The sequence below is a fragment of the Panthera tigris genome, chromosome D2 (genome assembly GCF_018350195.1).
Source record: "Panthera tigris isolate Pti1 chromosome D2, P.tigris_Pti1_mat1.1, whole genome shotgun sequence".
In the NCBI taxonomy this organism is placed as follows: Eukaryota; Metazoa; Chordata; class Mammalia; order Carnivora; family Felidae; genus Panthera; species Panthera tigris.
In genome coordinates, this window is record NC_056670.1 from 8,119,727 (window position 1) to 8,130,793 (window position 11,067).

The following is an 11,067-nucleotide window of genomic DNA, read 5'->3' on the forward strand; positions in this document are numbered from 1 at the left end:
AATTGCTGGGACCAAGGTTTGGACCTACTAAATTTCCTACACTAGATTTTTCTTCCTTGGCCATCAATATTTGTTTGTTTCTCTCATTTTAACTAATGTGTGCTCAGTGGGGGTGATATCACTCCCCGCTCCAAGCAAAATTACTTCTTGGAGAGAAAAAGAAAAGCTGATAATTTTCATGAATATAGCCCAGATATAAATATAGTACATAAATGGATATACAGTGTATCTGTGATACTAAAATTTCACAGAGGAGGGTCAATTACAGAAGGACGTCTACAGAGTTTCCTTAAAAAGAAACATGAAGGAAAGTTTGAGAAACACTGCTTCGACTAATTTCGATCTTAATTTTCTAGTTTGTAAAATAAACAACTTCTGAGGTCGGAAAATAAAGAAGAAACTGATTTCCGAGCATCCTGCTGCACAAGCAATCCATGCGCGTAGCATCACCAAGCACGTAGATGTCACTCACCGCTCCGGGGAGAAGTCTGAGCCCTTTACGTGTATTAACTCCTCTAAGATGGTCAACAGTCCTTGACCACATTAAACCCAACAATGATTTAACAGGTGGGGGATTGAACAGATGTGTCTCTGAGGCACAGAGACATTAAGTAATGCACCAGGGTCACACAACTAATAAACGGCAATACGAGGGTCAAAACCCGCGACACGTAGTTTCAGAATCTGTCACTCTAGCCATTATCGTCTATGGCCTCTCTTTCGGTACACAGCCTTCACCTCGTCCAATGGGTGTGTGTGCACCTAATTAATTAACTTGCAGAAAGTGATTTTTGTGTGCGTGCAATTATTCACATCCTACCTTTGCCCTGGGACAGTACCTAATGACACTCTTTCCTGTCACAAAATGGTCTTCAATGTCGTGTTTCGTGATGACATTCACGTTTCCTTGGTATTGATGCTAACTGCTCTCATCAATTTAGCACTTACCATGGCCAACCCCTCTCTGCCAGGAGCTTCACGGATATCGTCTAGTTCAATGGTCAAAGTACTTCCTCAAGATGATAACACAAAAAATACTAGCTGGATGTATTGAGTGCTTACTATTCCCTGGACACATCTCAGGGACCACATCCCCATTAGTGTTCTTTTGCAATAACCCGCTGAGGCTGACACTGGTAGTGTCCCCGTTTGCACTGATGAGAAAACTAAGACTCTGAGAAGCAAAATTGTCTGCTCCAAATCAGCAGGTGGCAAGTGGCAGGACGCAGCCGAAGGCCCTCGGCCGAACTATTGGACACTCCTGCTGCCTCCAAGACACCGTAATGAAGTTGGTCTTAATGCACTTTAGTCCGTAGAGGCAGGTGGACTTCCTGCTGCCATGATGGCGTCTTGATTCCCAGACCTTGGCTCATTTTTGGCTCCCCAGACACCACTAGACCTCTAATACTTCAGACTGCTGATTGCGGGCTTGTATTTCCTGACCTCCTTCCAAGTTCAGCTTGCCCTGTTGCCTGACGACACGGGCATTATTAACTCTGACAAACAAATGGCGCAGAAGATAAATCCATCATTCTTAGAATGGTCCCCGCTCGGAGAGGCTCATCTTGACACCTGCCCAGAGGCACATGGCATCATTTGCAGCATTCTTTGCAGGTGGGCCAAACAGGAAGGCCAAATTAGCCAAGAGCTAGCGTCAGGTTTCCTGTGCGATTTTAAGAGGAAAAATATTAAACATGTAGGAGCCAATTTTTTTTGTGTGTTTTGTGTTTAAAAATATTAAGTAGGAAGAAAAGTAACAAAGTGTTCACATTTACTGTGGCTATTTTATATCTCCAAGGAGACGATGATTAAAAAAATGCTATTTTCCAACTATCATCTTCCATGTTTCAATGTGTGTCTTTGAAATTGTAAAAAAAGAGAGATATATGCAAAACCATTCCCCAAGGGGGAAAAAATAAACTTTCCTGAAGGAAATTGATGGTGTGGCCAAGTTAGTGAGCTGAGCTCCCCGTGAGTTTTTGAACCTAGTTTGAACCAAATAGTGACACTTAGTTAGCAATTCTCACCCTTCGGGGACTATATTCAGGACTTTGGCAGTGATTCAGGAAGAAACAAAGTAAGGGAGAAGGAAAGAACAATCTGACAAAGAAAGATGTGAAAGATGTGAAATACGAGCCCTTCCTATACATACATTCAGCCCACAGATTCAGCATGGGGGCCAAGGGCAGGCAGACCCAAGATGGGTCCCTCGGGCGTGAAGGTCATTTTGAGTTAAATGCAATCAAAACCCAGCAAATTCAGAAAAAAGCTCTTTACCTCCCCACTGGACTGCCAAAAAGAATTCAGATAGAGGACTTGCTCCAGTAAGAGAGCGATCACTACCGTTAACTATGTTATGATATGAGGAGTAGTAGAGAGGGAGGAGCCTAGCAAGGGCTGTGTGATCAAAGTCCTCTGTCCTACTGTTTCTGAAGGGCCCAGTATACATTCGTTTACAAACATTTGCTCTTTATCTTCCTGTGAAGTGCATTCTTTCCTTTGAAGTCCCAGACCCCTCGCCCTTTCTCCTCAGTTCAAACTCACACATATACCTCATTTTGCCTGACTGCCTTTGGAATTCCCACGTCTACGTGGATTCCACACACACACAAAATTAAATTTGGTTTTCTCCTGTTAGTCTGTCTCATGTCAATGGCAATTGGCTTCTTAGTCCAGCCAGAAGGGTCTTGAAGGGCAGAGAGAATTCTTCCTCCTCAGCATCGGTTAAGCACACAAAGAAGCTTGATGATCCAAGGTGGAACATTCCATACATTTTCAGGTGTTTGATGTCCCGCAAGGTTTAACCCCAGAACAGATGGAATGTAAGACGTGACGGCCACTCTGGAAAGTTTTTTGGAAATATGTACTGCAGTTCTTCACATGAATATCCTAGGACCAGAAAATTCGTTTTAGAAACTTAAAATAAAATTTTTTTAATGTTTATTTATTTTTGAGAGACAGAGACAGAGTGCGAGCAGGGGAGGGGCAGAGAGAGAGGAAGACACAGAATCCGAAGCAGGCTCCAGGCTCCGAGCTGTCAGCAAAGAGCCTGAGGCGGGGCTTGAACTCACGAACCATGAGATCATGACCTGAGCGGAAGTTAGACACTTAACCGACTGAGCCCCCAGGCACCCCCAGAAAATTCTATTCTTAGTATACACTTAACCCAAATGGAAATAGCAAAGACATCAAAAAATGTTCAAGTGGCATTATTTGTCATAGACAAAGTTGGACTCCACCCAAATTCCATAAACTGTGGAAGAGATCAATAACTTTTGTTCTGGCAATATATGGAATACTATATAACAGTACAAATGAACAGACCATTGTCACATGCAGACATATGGGTGAATCCCACAAACGTAACGTCGAGCAAAGAACCCAGACACAAAAGAGCACGTACATACAATTCCATTTTTTATGAAGTTCAAAAAAGCAAACTAATACAAGATATTAGAATCAGAGTAGTGGTTATCTTAGGCGAAGGGATGGAAATGGTCATTGGGAGGCACTTGAGAGAGTTTCTGGGTACTGCTAATGTTCTATTTCTTGACCTGGGGTAGGAATTCCCAGGTATCTTAACTTTAGGATAATTAATTGAGCTTATGATTTGCACATGTCCCTACATGTATGCTACTCTTAAGCATCACACACACACACACACACACACACACACACACACACACATCAAGGCTTCTACCCAATGAACAGACTTACACCTCGAACAAATACGATTTTCTAGGATCCTCTCTCCCCCAGTGCTGCCTCCCCACTCCCACCAGCCCACCATCCTCTTAGAGAATCCTCCCACCTCCAGTCCTGCCGTCCCCTTGCTGCCCCAGTGGTGCTGACTGAGTCACACTTGTGGTTGTGGTAGGCCTTGGACACCTGTAGCACCTGCCCCCTCCTACCCCAGCATCACCCATGGCCAAATAAGAAGCCATCTTGTTTGTGAAACATGATAGGAGAAACTGGAATCTGGCCACATCCCTCTTCTTTTTCTAGAAGGATCCTGCTGTGCCCTGACAAAGCACCCAAAACAGTCAGGGGGAAAGCAGAAGTATCATTACTAGTTAGAGTGCCATCTGGTGTATTTTCGGCCAAGTGGCTCTAACATCTCTGCTACGAGTCACAGAATTTAGGGCTTTTCCCTGAAGAACATTATAGACCTCTGTCTTTGGACTTAACCTTTGACAAAGTCCTAATAATTCCTGTCATATATCAATTGGAGAAATCTAGAATAACTACTGATGTAGTGGACATTTGTCTTTTTTTTTTCCTGTTATCCTGAACAAGCTATGTTTGGAGACTTTCCCACTATGGAAACTATAGGAAAATAAATATTGGATTTCCCGGACTCCCTTTACATCAGGCATCACATGACCTAGGGGCCACCAGTTAGAAGCACCTGTCACATGAACGTAGAATCGGAAGATCAGAAGAGAAAAGCCCGAGACTGCCATTTCCGTTCTAGTGACCGTCCTCCATTTCTAAAGACAGCAAAGGAGCAATTTCAGCAGCAGCGAGGTGTAAGGACTAAAGGTTTGAAATTTCACTCTACTTACAGGCTAATAGGCTCACCTGCCAGTTTCATGGATGCTGGTAGAAGATGCTAAACCCTTCGGTCAGAGACACAGGGCTCTATTACTCAAAGCACATCAAGCATCATGAACATTCGCACATACAGCAGGTGCCGTTGGCCCTAATTCTCATGGGAGCAAAGCAGATGGGCCAGACAGATGCCTGAACACAGGGGAACACACTGAATCTTTTATAATGGGCAGTAAGCATGTCTAACCTTTGTTCTGTAGGGAAATACTGTCTTTACCTTCCAAGGAGATATATATATATATACGTATATATACGTATATATATATATACACACATATGTATGTGTATATATATATATGTACATATATATATATATATATGTATATATATAACAGTTTTACTGTGTTTTACTGTTTACTGTTTACTGGTTTTACCGTTATACAGTAAATATATAACAGTATATATATAATAATATATATATAACAGTAAAACCAGTAAACAGTAAAAAACAGTAAAACTGTTTTATATATATATATACATATACATATATATATATATATATGACAGTAAAACCATATGTATATATATGATTTTACTATTAAAATTTTGGTCTATTTCCATCCAGTTATGTTTTTCCTTCCGTAGGTTTTTGTGTGTTTCATTTACATAGTTACAATTAAATTGGATATGCGGTCAAATTGGATATATGTAGTTACAATCAAATATGTATACCAACATACATTGGTATTTTGCTATATATACTCTAGGTAACTGCCGAACCTTTATTTGGAGCAGGCTATGTAGTATTCCATAGCAGATATAACTGCACAGATTTTTATATTCTCTTATGGATGTTTGGTCTGTTTCTTTTAGCACTAGGAAGAATATATTTGGCTGTAAATTACGTTCTATATTTGAGAAGATGTCTGTGAGGTAGATCTAGTCATTTGAGTTCTGGGAAACTAGAGATACAAAAATCTTTGAAGGTTGTCGTTCATTTCACTGAATTACCTTCCCAGTCATGTTGGTGGCAATTCATCCTCTGTGCATGCTGTCAGTATGGAAGTGACCATTTTACCACACCCTCACCAGCATCTTTGTTAATTCAATGTAATGAAAAACAGCACTTCTTTAAAATATGCACATTTGTCCCGGATGGATAGTCTGCAACAAAGGCAACCAGGACCTCTGTTTGTAAGACATGAAGAAAAGCAAGGCGCCAATGGAGAAATGTCTCCTAACCCGGGGTTCCATGACCAGGGTTGATGAAATCGGACGTGTTAATTGCAGTGACTCAACTGAACAATGGTACCCGTGGTGCCTTTACCAGACCAGTTTTGCATCATTGTTTCCGGCACTGGCTCTGGCTGCATGGTCTACAAACCTGATTCTTGGACCCGTTTGGAGTTAGTCACCTCTGGCCAATATTTTCTGCTTGGTTTCTCTCACTCACACCTGCACATTCTGACTGACACACTAAAGACGTGGTGACTTCATTGGAAAATGCCTATGCATATCCATTTCTTGCCCTTTATTTTTGTTGGTTCACTTAGTCTCTCAGATGTTGGGTAAACCATCTGCCGTCTCATCCACTAAAGATATAAGATATCTATCTCCTAGTCCAGTCTTAAAGAAAAACGAAGTGGGTTCTGTATCACCCACAGCTCCTGGAGCTGAGGTTAAATCCCCAGATAACACACTTCTTTTTTTTTTACTGGATATTTATGTAGTTTTGAGAGTGAGTAGTAGTGAGTGAGTGTAGTTGTAGAGAGTGAGAAGGGGAGGGGCAAAGCAGGAGAGAGAGAGGATCCCAAGCAGGCTCAGCACTTGAGCGGGGCTTGAGGCTTGAGCGGGGCTCAACTCACCACCTGAGCTGACATCAAGCTTAATTTACCGAGCTACCCAGGAATCCTCCCCTCCCCCACCAGATAATACACTTTCTGAATCATTAGACTCCGGGTTTTGGATCCCTGGCCTGCAAGTTGCTAGGACCCGGGAGATTTTGTCTTAACCTAGGATATAATGAAGCTTGACTTCATGAGGACCACTGATGAGTTTATACATGTGTTGACCGTGTACTCCCCACAGAGCTTCCGAGGATAGAGTTTCACAGGAGCAAAGCACACGTGGCGATGACGAAATGTAAAGTTAGACTTACGTGTCCTGAGTGACGTTAAGTGAACACCTGGCTGTTTCTTTCTAGACCGACATGGTCCTTCATGTGCCCTTGAACTCCATGATGTCCGAGAAAAGAACATGGGAGTTTCTGCGGGGCAGTGACCAGCCCTCCAGGTTTAGGATGACAGACGTCACTGAAAAGTATCGACACGAGCTTAATCAGGGGCATGCGGCTGGCTCCGTCAGTGGAGCATGCAACTCCCGATCTTGGGATCATGAGTTCGAGCCCCATGTTGGGTGTAGAGATTACCTAAAGAATTAAAACTTCAAAAAATTAAAAATTGAAAAAGACAAGCTTTGTAACAGTATTTCAAATGAGAACAATGTTATTTAATCTTGGCTGAGTGTTTACCATATGCCAGGAACCATACATTAAATGCAGTGTCTTAGTTAAACATCCCACAAACCTTAAAGTAGATATTATTACCATTTGAGGCTCGGAGAAGTTCGGTAGCTTATCTTCAAGAGCTTGCAAGTGATTGATCCAGGACTCTTATGGCATCTGCCTCAGTGCTAGGTATTTAGAAGTCACCTGGTGGCAATCTGTCGAGCAGACACAGTTGGAGCGGAGAATTATATTGTAAGAATACATGCAAAGATGTGGGGAAATGTTCACTATACACGAAGAGAAAAAAAAAGAGCGTTAAGTAGGAGCATGTATACTCTAATTTAGGAGCATGTATACTCTACATGGGGAGAAAAGGAGAAGGGACTTCTCCTTACAATGGGGAGAAGGATCTTCTTTACTTAGTCTAATGATTCATATGCTAATCTCGTCGAGAAACACCCTTTACAGACACATCCAGAAATAATATTTCACCAGCTCTGGACATCCCTCTGCCTGGTCAACTTGACACACAAAATTAACCGTCAGAAATGGTGTCTGACGTCCTAAAGACTGGGTTGAGAGGGGAAGAAAGTTTGGATCATCATAAAGAGAGCAGCTTTTTAAAAGCCAAATCTCAAGGTCTCCTCCTAGATTTACTCTGCAAAACACCCACCGGAAGTTCTTAGTTTAAACCAGAGCATCCGAGGCACAAACCCCATCCCCTCATCCCAACACTCCCTGCAGGGCCTCAGCTTTTTATAAAACCTCAGAGCAATCAGGTGGCCTCCTAAAGCAAAAGCTTGACCCCCAGCCCAGCCTCTCTGGCAGCAACCAAAAATCTCTATCCTTCTAGGACAAATTTTTTTTTTTTTTTTTTTTTTTTTTTGCAATGAACAGGAAGACAGGAATGAGAAAGGAGGAGAGAAAAAAAGAACGAGTTGGAGATAAAGCCAAAGTTTTACCGGGTTAAAGCCCAGATGCTTTCCTCCAGGTCCACTCCTCTGCAAATCGCCCTGAACACGGTGGTGACTCCCCCTTTCAAACTGGCTTTTCACACCCGCGTGTTAGTGAGACAGGAGACGTATTTCTTTCGTAACTTTCCAATTTGTATTATCATACAAGCCATAGATGTTCTTTGCCGAAAGCCTGAAAAAATAACGCAGTTGGAAAAAATGACAAAGAAAGAGAGGAAATTTAAATCACACATAAAACCATTCCCCATCATCCAAGCTCTTCTGGAATTTAAATCATTCTCTAGGCACTGGCAGAAAACAACAACTTCCTTAGCCTCGGTCAATATAGATTTTAATCAGGCTAAATCAGAGCTTAATGAAACATCTGCTGAAAGATGCGTTTTGTCTCCTGAGTCTAGTCTGCATTGTAGAAACCTCTTTTTGGCTCTCACATCAGGCCTAAAAGAGGAACCGACGCTTCCAAGTCGAGATCACCATTTTCTAGGAAAGGAAGCTTGGATATTTGCACGCTAAATGGCCCGTAAGTATGTAGACAGGACTCTGTCCCTCCCTCTCTACTCCTCCCCCAACACACATAGCTTTGTATCTCTGTGTGGCCAATGAACTTGCAGGACACACAGCTCAGGGATTCTCTCCAGCTGACTCTGCCCATCTGACTGACTTGCTAATCAGAAATTCTCTTTTACTGTGAGCAGTGACGGTGACCATTCACGGAGGGTCCACAGGGTTAGGGTTAGAAGCTACGACTGATGCCCATCTATTTCTTGCCTTCCGTTGCCGTAACTGGTCTGCGGGTGGCATCTCAGTCCTGCCCCCAACACTCACCAGTTCCCTGCAACCCGGTGCGTGTACGCATGCGCACACTCCTCTTCCGGAAAACACACACGCTCCCCCTCCTGCCGCCCAGTGCCCGCGGAGGCTCAGTCTTCCGCCCTCAGGCCTTTCTCATTCACTGCCTTTGAGGCCCTCAACCATTTTCCGGATTTCACTTACCTCTACTCAGTGCATGACCCCTGAAATCTACACCTCAAGGTTAATTTCTTGCGATTACCAGGTCAGGGTTTCCACGCGGCTCTTCTGTTGTCTCCAGGGCAAAAGCATCTTACTGCAGCCCACATTATCGCTTGACTCAAAAACCTCCATACATCCCTTCCTACGCTAGACGTGCTGCTACGTGCTTCAGAGAGGTGGTTTCATTTCATCTTTGTAAGGGCTCTACCTTATCTACCAGTCAAGAGACAGGCTCGGAGGAATTGATCAGCTTAGAAGTGCAATGCATCCGACTGAAAGTACCCACTCTTCGTGATCAACGACTCTGCCACCTAATGTCCACTTTCACGAGTTCACTTACTCCCTTTATACTGTGTAATCCCATTTGTTTCTTTTTTTTTTTTATTTTTTTTAACGTTTATTTATTTTTGAGACAGAGAGACACAGAGCATGAATGGGGGAGGGTCAGAGAGAGAGGGAGACACAGAATGTGAAGCAGGCTCCGGGCTCTGAGCTGTCAGCACAGAGCCTGACGCGGGGCTCGAACTCACAGACTGTGAGATCATGACCCGAGCTGAAGTCGGACGCTCAACCGACTGAGCCACCCAGGAGCCCCAATTCCATTTGTTTCCACGTGGCATCTGAGTCCCCCCCCCCCCCTTAACGCTGACTTTTATGGTTTTGTGGTTTGCAGGTCTGAAGTCTTCTTCCCCTTCCTTTCTGTGTCCCGTTTCTAGAAACACAAGTCTTCATCCTTTGGCCTCACCGTGGCCTTCCTTTCACAGGGTTGTTAAGAAAACCCACTGGCATAATGCCTGGGAAAGGACATACAATCAATAAAGGTAAAGTCTAATCGCACTAGCTGGTGGTGAGCCAATCGGGTTTCCTGACTGTAAGGGAACAGACACACACAGTCTTCAGTGACCTTGACACGTCACCCCCACCTTGAAGATTTCCCTTTCCTCTTCTGTGAAGTAAGGAGGTCGGACGAAATGATACCTGTGGTTCCTTCTGATTCTAAAACTTGAAGATTCTGCTTCTTCAGAACGGATGCTATTTTCCACCTCAAGGAATGAGAGATTTTTCTGATTCAAAAAAGCCATTACATCAGACAAAGGCGATATCAATAATCTTTTAGAATTTCCCTCCTCCCTCTTTGGAGGAGGAAGTGTTTCCGTGTGTTTATTTGTGTCTCTGAAAACATAGTGATATACTATGACAGAGTGACCTGTGATGGCAAAGTTTGACATTTAATCAGAGAAACTGAATAAATTATTGTGTACAATGACATATTCCTGATTATTTTGTCCCTTGGAGTGCAAAGAATCCTGTAGTTTCTTTTTTTTTTTTTTTTTTTAAGTTTGTTCATTTATTTTGAGAGCGAGAGTGAGAGCAGGGGTGGGGCAGAGAGACAGGGAGAGAGAGAGAATCCCAAGCAGGCTTTGCAATGTCAGCAAAAACTATGATGTGAGGCTCAATCCCACGAAACATGAGATCATGACCTGAGCCAAAATCAAGAGTAAGACACTTAACCGACTGAGCCATCCAGGCGCCCCTAGAATCCTGTAGTTATTAAGAGACCAGTATGAAGCTATGTGGTTTCATTTATGACTTATTGTGTACTTATTTTCAAAAAGCAAACAAGTTCTATGGACTGAACTGAGTCCCCCCCCCCTCCCCCCCCCCCAGATTTCACATATTTATAGTCTAACCTCCAATGTGACTGTATTTGGAGACAGGACTTCCAGGAGGTAATTGAGGCTAAATAAGGTCATAAGGTTGGGGTCCTAATCCTACAGAATCCTTATCCTAATCCTACAGGATCCTTACAAGAAGAGGGAGAGACAGATCCCCCCCTGCCTCTCGTGGGAGGACACAGCAGGAAGGTGAGCACAGACAAGCCAGGAGGAGAGCTCTCAGGAAACGAATCAGCCAGCCCCCTGACCGTGACTTCCAGGCTCCAGAGCTGTGAGAAAAAATTTCTGTTGTTTAAAGCCACCCAGTCTGTGGTATTTTGTTATGGCAGCCTAAGCAGGCTAAGACAGA

General features: G+C 43.3%; 1 long non-coding RNA gene across 2 annotated transcripts; it reads right to left on the reverse strand.

The window, feature by feature from the left end:
* Positions 1–1,725: 1,725 nt before the first annotated feature.
* LOC122231887 lies at positions 1,726–8,199 on the reverse strand. 2 transcript variants are annotated; one of them, XR_006209166.1, is made up of 4 exons: positions 8,020–8,199; positions 7,157–7,272; positions 6,710–6,979; positions 1,726–2,889 (listed from the first exon to the last, which is right to left on the reverse strand). It is a non-coding gene; the product is annotated as an uncharacterized LOC122231887 (long non-coding RNA). The 2 variants fall into 2 exon arrangements; XR_006209165.1 differs by having other exon boundaries at positions 7,157–7,344.
* Positions 8,200–11,067: the final 2,868 nt, after the last annotated feature.